We start from the raw sequence: 10,211 nt of genomic DNA, 5'->3' as shown, positions 1-10,211 counted from the left end.
TTTGTTTCATATCTGAAGTTTCCAAAACTCACCAAAGATAGACTGCTAACATTCCTAATTTTAGACTGAAAAATAGGACATCACAGATCAATGAATATATACATAAGATAGATAGAATTGTTTAGTAAACATCAAACCAGCATAGTTTCTTTTTTCCCGTCTACTCTGTACTTGAACAGCAAGCATCCAAAGAAATAAAGTTGAAAGCTGCAGCAGGGTGGCCACAACACTGTCCCCAGTCTACCGGCATCGCCAAACAAAACGAAAAAAAACAAACAAGTAAAACCCCTTTATGCAAATTACGGTTTTTTTGGGGTTGTACTGCAACATATGTATTATATTTTTGGATGCAGGAGATGATAACACATATGATGCACTTATTTTAAATTATGTGAACGAAAATACGATTTCATTCTAAAAATTAATGTACACAAAAATTGATTAATGTTTCAGCTTCCAAGCCAAAATATCCAGACTGAGTCAAAATAATGTTTGTCCAAAATGTCAATTAAGTTGATTGAAAAATGAAGTCGGGGCAGTGCCGTCTCAGCTTTTATAAAAATCCGGTTACGTCATCAAAGAATAAGACACACGCGCGTGGCACGCACACACTAAACACTGAAAAATATCTTCACACACAAACACACACACACACACACACACACACACACACACACACACACACACACACACACACACACACACACACACACACACACATGAAAACAAAAACCTGCAACCAACCAACCAACTAACCATCCAATTAACTAACAAACAAAACACGTTTTAACTATGCCTGCAACTATGCATCTCAACTATGCATCTCAAATCGCACAGCCATGAATGCCGGTGGCGGTGGCACGAACTGACGACGTAACCGATTGCATCAGCTCTGAAACCAATTTGACCCACACAGTGTCCACAAAGCGTTTAAATTAAAAGAGTAGTCAGTACAGACAGCAGAGTGGCGCAGTGGAAGCGTGCTGGGCCCATAACCCAGAGGTCCGTGGATCGAAACCACGCTCTGCTAATATTTTGTCTTTGTGTGTAGTGCGGCGTGAGATTTCGCGTGTAGTGATTCCTGGAAATAAATGGACAGAAGTTTGTGGAAATGTATGCAAACTCTTCCAAATTACTTCCTTATAGCTTCTCTTTTTTGTCCTATCAATGTCTTTCTATTCGGTTTTCATTAAGAAAAAGACAAATTAAAAAGTAGAGGCGGCACTGTGACGACCTCGATTTTCAGTTGATTTGTATGTGTTCGCAACTGTTTTTACAAGTGCATGTCATCCAGAGAGGGTCAGTGTGTCGAATAATATTGCTTTGAGCGCACTAGTACCGTTAGTTTGTCAGGAGAGGAGGGGGTCTACATTAGAAGCCGGTCCATATTATGGGCCCTTCCCCAGCTTTTTTGTGGTGTTTTTTCCTCACTTTTGACGTTGGCAAACACAGATGAAGGGGTGTAAGTACAGCGGTCTTTGGGGAAATCAAACTGTACTATAGTTCCCTCCCCTGTTTGTGACTCGCTGAACTGATCACGCCTCTTGAAGTTTCACACCTGTGCGCTCTTTGATTGCGTCAGAAATTGCTCAGGTGTGCACGGTGTTAGTGCCAAAATAGACATTCATCTCACAAGGAGCAGAGTGGCGCAGTGGAAGCGTGCTGGGCCCATAACCCAGAGGTCCGTGGATCGAAACCACGCTCTGCTAATGTTTTTCCCAATTTCTTTCTTAATTTTAATATTTGTTTAATATCTGAAGTTTCCAAAACTCACCAAAGATAGACTGCTAACATTCCAAATTTTAGACTGAATTTTAGACTCAATGAATCTATACATAAGATAGATAGAATTGTTTAGTAAACATCAAACCAGCATAGTTTCTTTTTTCCCGTCTACTCTGTACTTGAACAGCTTCTTCTTCTTCTTCTTCGTTCGTGGGCTGAAACTCCCACGTATTTACGTGTATGACCGTTTTTACCCCGCCATTTAGGCAGCCATACGCCGCTTTCGGAGGAAGCATGCTGGGTATTTTCGTGTTTCTATAACCCACCGAACTCTGACATGGATTACAGGATCTTTTCCGTGCGCACTTGGTCTTGTGCTTGCGTGTACACACGAAGGGGGATAAGCCACTAGCAGGTCTGCACATAAGTTGACCTGGGAGATCGGAAAAATCTCCACACTTAACCCACCAGGCGGCCGCGGCCGGGATTCGAACCCTCGACCTTCCAATTAAGAGGCCGACGTCTTACCACCACGCCACAGCGCCCATCAAAAGAAATAAAGTTGAAAGCTGCAGCAGGGTGGCCACAACACTGTCCCCAGTCTACCGGCATCGCCAAACAAAACGAAAAAAAACAAACAAGTAAAACCCCTTTATGCAAATTACGGTTTTTTTGGGGTTGTACTGCAACATATGTATTATATTTTTGGATGCAGGAGATGATAACACATATGATGCACTTATTTTAAATTATGTGAACGAAAATACGATTTCATTCTAAAAATTAATGTACACAAAAATTGATTAATGTTTCAGCTTCCAAGCCAAAATATCCAGACTGAGTCAAAATAATGTTTGTCCAAAATGTCAATTAAGTTGATTGAAAAATGAAGTCGGGGCAGTGCCGTCTCAGCTTTTATAAAAATCCGGTTACGTCATCAAAGAATAAGACACACGCGCGTGGCACGCACACACTAAACACTGAAAAATATCTTCACACACACACACACACACACACACACACACACACACACACACACACACACATGAAAACAAAAACCTGCAACCAACCAACCAACTAACCATCCAATTAACTAACAAACAAAACACGTTTTAACTATGCCTGCAACTATGCATCTCAACTATGCATCTCAAATCGCACAGCCATGAATGCCGGTGGCGGTGGCACGAACTGACGTAACCGATTGCATCAGCTCTGAAACCAATTTGACCCACACAGTGTCCACAAAGCGTTTAAATTAAAAGAGTAGTCAGTACAGACAGCAGAGTGGCGCAGTGGAAGCGTGCTGGGCCCATAACCCAGAGGTCCGTGGATCGAAACCACGCTCTGCTAATATTTTGTCTTTGTGTGTAGTGCGGCGTGAGATTTCGCGTGTAGTGATTCCTGGAAATAAATGGACAGAAGTTTGTGGAAATGTATGCAAACTCTTCCAAATTACTTCCTTATAGCTTCTCTTTTTTGTCCTATCAATGTCTTTCTATTCGGTTTTCATTAAGAAAAAGACAAATTAAAAAGTAGAGGCGGCACTGTGACGACCTCATTTTTCACTGAGTTGATTTGTATGTGTTCGCAACTGTTTTTACAAGTGCATGTCATCCAGAGAGGGTCAGTGTGTCGAATAATATTGCTTTGAGCGCACTAGTACCGTTAGTTTGTCAGGAGAGGAGGGGGTCTACATTATAAGCCGGTCCATATTATGGGCCCTTCCCCAGCTTTTTTGTGGTGTTTTTTCCTCACTTTTGACGTTGGCAAACACAGATGAAGGGGCGTAAGTACAGCGGTCTTTGGAGAAATCAAACTGTACTATAGTTCCCTCCCCTGTTTGCGACTCGCTGAACTGATCACGCCTCTTGCAGTTTCACACCTGTGCGCTCTTTGATTTCGTCAGAAATTGCTCAGGTGTGCACGGTCTTAGTGCCAAAATAGACATCCATCTCACAAGGAGCAGAGTGGCGCAGTGGAAGCGTGCTGGGCCCATAACCCAGAGGTCCGTGGATCGAAACCACGCTCTGCTAATGTTTTTCCCATTTTCTTTCTTACTTTTAATATTTGTTTAATATCTGAAGTTTCCAAAACTCACCAAAGATAGACTGCTAACATTCCAAATTTTAGACTGAAAAATAAGACATCACAGATCAATGAATCTATACATAAGATAGATAGAATTGTTTAGTAAACATCAAACCAGCATAGTTTCTTTTTTCCCGTCTACTCTGTACTTGAACAGCAAGCATCCAAAGAAATAAAGTTGAAAGCTGCAGCAGGGTGGCCACAACACTGTCCCCAGTCTACCGGCCTCGCCAAACAAAACGAAAAAAAACAAACAAGTAAAACCCCTTTATGCAAATTACGTTTTTTTTGGGGTTGTACTGCAACATATGTATTATATTTTTGGATGCAGGAGATGATAACACATATGATGCACTTATTTTAAATTATGTGAACGAAAATACGATTTCATTCTAAAAATTAATGTACACAAAAATTGATTAATGTTTCAGCTTCCAAGCCAAAATATCCAGACTGAGTCAAAATAATGTTTGTCCAAAATGTCAATTAAGTTGATTGAAAAATGAAGTCGGGGCAGTGCCGTCTCAGCTTTTATAAAAATCCGGTTACGTCATCAAAGAATAAGACACACGCGCGTGGCACGCACACACTAAACACTGAAAAATATCTTCACACACACACACACACACACACACACACACACACACACACACACACACACACACACACACACACACACACACACACACACACACACACATGAAAACAAAAACCTGCAACCATCCAACCAACTAACCATCCAATTAACTAACAAACAAAACACGTTTTAACTATGCCTGCAACTATGCATCTCAACTATGCATCTCAAATCGCACAGCCATGAATGCCGGTGGCGGTGGCATGAACTGACGTAACCGATTGCATCAGCTCTGAAACCAATTTGACCCACACAGTGTCCACTAAGCGTTTAAATTGAAAGAGTTGTCAGTACAGACAGCAGAGTGGCGCAGTGGAAGCGTGCTGGGCCCATAACCCAGAGGTCCGTGAATCGAAACCACGCTCTGCTATTATTTTGTCTTTGTGTGTAGTGCGGCGTGAGATTTCGCGTGTAGTGATTCCTGGAAATAAATGGACAGAAGTTTGTGGAAATGTATGCAAACTCTTCCAATTACTTCCTTATAGCTTCTCTTTTTTTGTCCTATCAATGTCTTTCTATTCGGTTTTCATTAAGAAAAAGACAAATTAAAAAGTAGAGGCGGCATTGTGACGACCTCATTTTTCACTGAGTTGATTTGTATGTGTTCGCAACTGTACATGTTTTTACAAGTGCATGTCATCCAGAGAGGGTCAGTGTGTCGAATAATATTGCTTTGAGCGCACTAGTACCGTTAGTTTGTCAGGAGAGGAGGGGGTCTACATTAGAATAAGTTTTTCCCGTCTACTCTGTACTTGAACAGCAAGCATCCAAAGAAATAAAGTTGAAAGCTGCAGCAGGGTGGCCACAACACTGTCCCCAGTCTACCGGCCTCGCCAAACAAAACGAAAACAACAAAAAACAAGTAAAACCCCTTTATGCAAATTACGGTTTTTTTGGTTGTACTGCAGCATATGTATTATATTTTTGGATGCAGGAGATGATAACACATATGATGCACTTATTTTAAATTATGTGAACGAAAATACGATTTCATTCTAAAAATTAATGTACACAAAAATTGATTAATGTTTCAGCTTCCAAGCCAAAATATCCAGACTGAGTCAAAATAATGTTTGTCCAAAATGTCAATTAAGTTGACTGAAAAACGAAGTCGTGGCAGTGCCGTCTCAGCTTTTGTAAAAAGCCGGTTACGTCATCAAAGAATAAGACACACGCGCGTGGCACGCACACACTAAACACTGAAAAATATCTTCACACAAATTAAAAAGTAGAGACGGCATTGTGACGACCTCATTTTTCAGTTGATTTGTATGTGTTCGCAACTGTTTTTACAAGTGCATGTCATCCAGAGAGGGTCAGTGTGTCGAATAATATTGCTTTGAGCGCACTAGTACCGTTAGTTTGTCAGGAAAGGAGGGGGTCTACATTAGAAGCCGGTCCATATTATGGGCCCTTCCCTAGCTTTTGTGTGGTGTTTTTTCCTCACTTTTGACGTTGGCAAACACAGATGAAGGGGCGTAAGTACAGCGGTCTTTGGGGAAATCAAACTGTACTATAGTTCCCTTCCCTGTTTGCGACTCGCTGAACTGATCACGCCTCTTGCAGTTTCACACCTGTGCGCTCTTTGATTGCGTCAGAAATTGCTCAGGTGTGCACGGTGTTAATGCCAAAATAGACATTCATCTCACAAGGAGCAGAGTTCCGGGACCTCACAAACAGCTAGACTACCTTTTACAGACCAACCAAATTCCTTGTCTAACATTAAACGTCCAATCAGAAAACGTGCTATTCCATCATTGGACGGTCCAAGATTCGCTTGATGACCAATCAGAATTATTTCCGGGATAAACAATGTTGGACAGCTGTTGCTAGTCCCATGACGTGGAGCCTACTCGACAGATCTTCATGAAATTGTACATACATATTCCTAATGATGATATCCCCGCATCGTTTTATATTTTTTTTCGATATATGTCTTTGATGACGACATATCCGGCTTTTCGTGAAAGTTGAGGCGACACTGTCACGCCTTCATTTTTTCATCAAAATGATTGAAATTTTGGTCAAGCAATCTTCGACAAAGCCCGGACTATGTGGTTGCATTTCAGCTTTGAAGCTTAAAAATATGTTTGCGTTTGGTCAATAAATATCTTTAAATTCGAATAAAAATTAACATTTTAGTAATCGATCGCGGAGGCGAGCTTGACCCATCCAGTCTTCCGGTTGTGGCTTAGAACATGTAGTCTTGGTGTTGGCTTTTTTAAATATTTTTTTTAGTGTTGATCGTTTAGTTTCAGGACTACAGATTGGCAACTTTTCTTTTTTCTTTTCTTTTCCAGGCGTAGTCCCCTCCAGCAGAGATTTCTGCAGCCTTAAAATGAAACTTATAACAAATTGATACGGCTTGAAACAACCTGAGGCAGTTAAAAACTGAGGTCGAAAAAGATAGGAAAATAAAGTTGTACAAAAATGGCATTTATCATTAGCTGAACGAGATATAAAAAAAACAAAAGTACAAAGTATGACCCGTTAAATACTAAGCCGGTACGACCCGTTAGACAGAGGAGAAATAGTTAAAATAAAAACAAGTCGCGAAAGGCGAAACTACAACATTTAGTCAAGCTGTCGACGTCGAACTCACAGAATGAAACTGAAACTGAACGCACTGAGCAGGATAGCACGCTTTTCTGTATCTCTGTTCTTTTTAACTTTCTGAGCTTGTTTTTAATCCAAACATATCATATCTTTATGTTTTTGGAACCATGAACCGACAAGGAATAAGATAAAAATAGTTTTTAAATCAATTTCGTTAATTTAATTTTACTCATAATTTACATATTTTTAATTTTTTCAGAGCTTGTTTTTAATCCGAATATAACATATTTATATGTTTTTGGAATCAGCAAATAATGAATAATAAGATGAAATTATTTTGTATCGTTTTAAAAAACAACAATTTAATTACAATTTTTAGATTTTCAATGACCAAACTCATAGATTAATTTTTAAGCTGAAATAGGAACTATCATAAGAAATTTCATGAAGATCGGTCCAGTAGTTTTCTCTGAAGCGCTCTACACACATGTCACATACACTACGACCCTCATCTCGATTCCCCCTCTATGTTAAAACTGTTGACAAAATTTAAAAGGCTAGTGTGTCCCGCTCATGATTAGCTAGATGAGTTTATTTACACACAGTTCTTTCTTTTTTTTAACCAGAAGGTAGCCACATGGAATGTTAGACAGTTAGTTGAGTTGTTTCTCACACTCCGTTATTACGACACAATAGTTTTCATCTTAAACTTGAAGTTATAGTCTATTATTTTTATGTGAGTACTATTTGAAAACTGTGATTGCAACATGGACAAGCAAACAAACCATTTCCGGACTGATGAGGTTAAAACCGAAAGTAGTAAAAATGGAGGCTTCAACGAGTGAGCAATAACGATTCATTCCGAATTTTGCCGATCCTCTGTCAGACTGAAGCGCCCCTGGCGGGGCACTCCCCTAATGCCAAGGGGAATAACAACGGAAGTTTTATCAAACATGGCCACAGTCGATCTATGTCTTCTTATACTTGTTTTTATTTGTAGGGTTTGCGCTGCTGTACTCAAAACAAATGCCTTCCACTTAGAGCAAAAAATAAAAGGTGAGTTACATGCATGCTATGACATCCTCATTGTTGTGATTTGACGGCTAGATTGACCGTGAACAGGGAGAAATGGAGCGTATGATTCATACTCATAGTTTTGGGAGCATCTCTAACAATGGTTTGATTATCACTTGGTGCCTGCGCCTCATCATAATACGAGAGAAATGAAGAAAAGCATGTGTAGCCATTTTAAAGCCGGCTTTATGATTTCTTTCATGCAGAAGCCGACCACAAACCAGACACAGTTATTCCGATCAATGTCTTGTCGTTCGGTTTTTGAAGCAGACGATCTTTGAGTTTGATTCTTTGAAACTGATTTCCGTTCTGTCTCATAAATAATTGCTTGCATATTCCACTGCCACAGCTGTGATCACTCAAAATGAAAAACGAACATTTTCCTATCACCTCGAGGTAACCTCACAGCTAGGTTTTACCGGATGGGATGTGTTCTTTTCCTGTCAGCTTTCAAATTATGGTAAAAGGGGCGGAGACTTCGTCATTTCTTCCACTTGACTCTTGAGCTTAGTAACTAGCCAGTTCGCTGGCTTTGACTTATGATGAATGGACCCAGCACGGCTTGCAAGCTAAGACGTTTGACCTCAGTGACTCTGCTCGTGTGCTGACTAGTTTGACAGTCTTGAAGTGGTGGCTGTGTGGTGTCAGCTCTCAGCTTTGCTGTGGGAAAAACACACGCTTGACACACTTAGCACAGGCCTTCTCTCAGACAGTCTGACCAAGTGCGACCCATTTCTATCTAGTCTGGCCACTTGCTTTACGGCTTTGTCAGTATCTTTTGCTGACTTTTCCTTTATGGGTGTATATATATGGGCACCCGTTTAATGAACCAAAAGAAGAAATGGTTATACCAAAAAAATAGATGCTTTCACCAAAAGAAAAGATGGCTTGAGTGACAAAGAATTAAAGTACACACAAAAAATTTGATCCGCCAAAAAAATTGCTGTCTGAACAAAAAATAAAATAAACTGGCAAAAGCAAATATACTCAGGCAAAAGAAAATATAATCAGGCAAAAGATTGACTACTTCAGGCAAAAGAAAATATAGTTTCAACAAAAGAAATGGATAGTCATTCTCCAACACAGTAAAACACAGTGTGAGTGGTGGTCATGTTATGTTATGTTATGTTATGTTATCAGACTGGTACTTAGGCTGGTAAGCCTTTGTCTGATCTTTTGATCAGTTGCTATCCTAGCCTAACTTTGGGCTAGGTAACCTACACGATGTTTTGACTCACTGATTTCGCTTAAGCAGAGGTGATTTGTGATCACAAATTCAGCTGAATCAAGCAAGGACACAGATTCTGTCAGTTGAAAATGGAGTTTGAAGGTGGAGAGATGGATTTTGAGAGGATCGATCCAGTGAAATTTGATAATGATACGTTGGAGTCTGACAGTGAGCCACCAGCTACAAGACGACGGGGAATTGGAAAGCAGTGGACCAAAGACCGAGAATTCACCGAAGAAAAGGTTGAATCATCGTCCTATGCTGACTTCGAGGAGTATGCCACATGTCGGAGGTCGGTGTGGAAGATTACGATCGACAAAACCAATCAGTTTTTCTGCAACTGTCCGGAGTTCCTCAAGTGCTACGTGTGTCATCATTCCATGGGCATGGAGATTCGTCTGGAGGTGACCAACCCCCCTGCCCAGGCCAAGACCATACCAATCGGCCAGAAGCGAAAGCGCGGGCGCCCAAAGCTGTCGAGACCAGCGCTTATGTTTTATGTTTTATGTGTCTCGTCCTATACAATTGTTGTTATAATCGTTTACAGGCAGGCAGGGTGTGCCGAAGAAAAATTTCCATTTTTATGTAATATTTTAATGGACAATAAACGACAACATTTATCACCAGTGCTGGACTGACAGGCAGTGAACACATGGATCTTGACTGCTCTGTACACTGATTTTATCATTTTCATTTAACTTTCTTTGGACGTACAATTATGATATGGAGTGACACTATTTTGTCTCTCAAAGTACACTAAACTTTATATTTTTTTGCTGACAGTAGCTATTTTGTTGTTGAAATTAACCTTGAATGGTTGAAAACGACGTTAAACACCAAATAAAGAAAAAAAAGTTGTTGAAATAATTCGTTTTTTTGTTGAGAATTCTTTTGCAAGTC

The 10,211-nt window shown here is 40.2% G+C and overlaps 4 non-coding genes across 4 annotated transcripts; all 4 read left to right on the top strand.

Moving 5' to 3' along the window:
- Positions 1-958: 958 nt before the first annotated feature.
- Positions 959-1,030, top strand: Trnam-cau (transfer RNA methionine (anticodon CAU)). Its single transcript has one exon. It is a non-coding gene; the product is annotated as a tRNA-Met (tRNA).
- Positions 1,031-1,637: 607 nt separating this feature from the next.
- Trnam-cau (transfer RNA methionine (anticodon CAU)) lies at positions 1,638-1,709 on the top strand. Its single transcript has one exon. It is a non-coding gene; the product is annotated as a tRNA-Met (tRNA).
- Positions 1,710-3,006: 1,297 nt separating this feature from the next.
- Trnam-cau (transfer RNA methionine (anticodon CAU)) lies at positions 3,007-3,078 on the top strand. Its single transcript has one exon. It is a non-coding gene; the product is annotated as a tRNA-Met (tRNA).
- A 611-nt stretch (positions 3,079-3,689) lies between these two features.
- Positions 3,690-3,761, top strand: Trnam-cau (transfer RNA methionine (anticodon CAU)). The gene has a single exon. It is a non-coding gene; the product is annotated as a tRNA-Met (tRNA).
- The last annotated feature ends 6,450 nt before the right edge of the window (positions 3,762-10,211 follow it).

This window comes from Littorina saxatilis, linkage group LG12 (assembly GCF_037325665.1).
Source record: "Littorina saxatilis isolate snail1 linkage group LG12, US_GU_Lsax_2.0, whole genome shotgun sequence".
Classification (NCBI taxonomy): Eukaryota; Metazoa; Mollusca; class Gastropoda; order Littorinimorpha; family Littorinidae; genus Littorina; species Littorina saxatilis.
Note: the sequence above shows the minus strand (reverse complement) of the source record. Positions and strands in the feature narration are given on the sequence as shown.